Raw genomic sequence first — 504 nt, forward strand, 5'->3', positions numbered from 1 at the left:
TTAATTTTCAGAAAATTGAGTCTCACATGTAAAATGTCAATCATAACTAGTTAATAAAACCGATTTTAGGAATCTTCCCGTTCTATAAATGTAATTGTTTAATGGTATCCCCCATTAAATGGATTTGAGACTAGGGTTCATCTGAAGTCGTCAATGTAAAGTAGGGGAGTTTAACATTTAATGAAAAAAAAATTGATTACTTAGATTGGTGTATATAAAATTATCTGGTTATTTTGTTTTCACTTAAACATTGAAAATAGTTTGACGCCAAATGAACTGAAATCCATCTGTCGACATTTAAAATTAATTCAATGAAACGAAATTTCTCCTGTTATTAGTTTTATTGTTTCAAGAATAGTCAAGTTAATCAAATATTTATTCTGGGATTATGAGTGCTATAGGTAAATGTTTAGTATAAGAATGAATAAGTATTTCCTCTTTAGAAAGGTGCATTAAATATCTGAACACTTATCGTATATATATATATATATATATATATATATA

Source organism: Schistosoma mansoni, chromosome 3 (genome assembly GCF_000237925.1).
Source record: "Schistosoma mansoni strain Puerto Rico chromosome 3, complete genome".
NCBI lineage: Eukaryota > Metazoa > Platyhelminthes > Trematoda > Strigeidida > Schistosomatidae > Schistosoma > Schistosoma mansoni.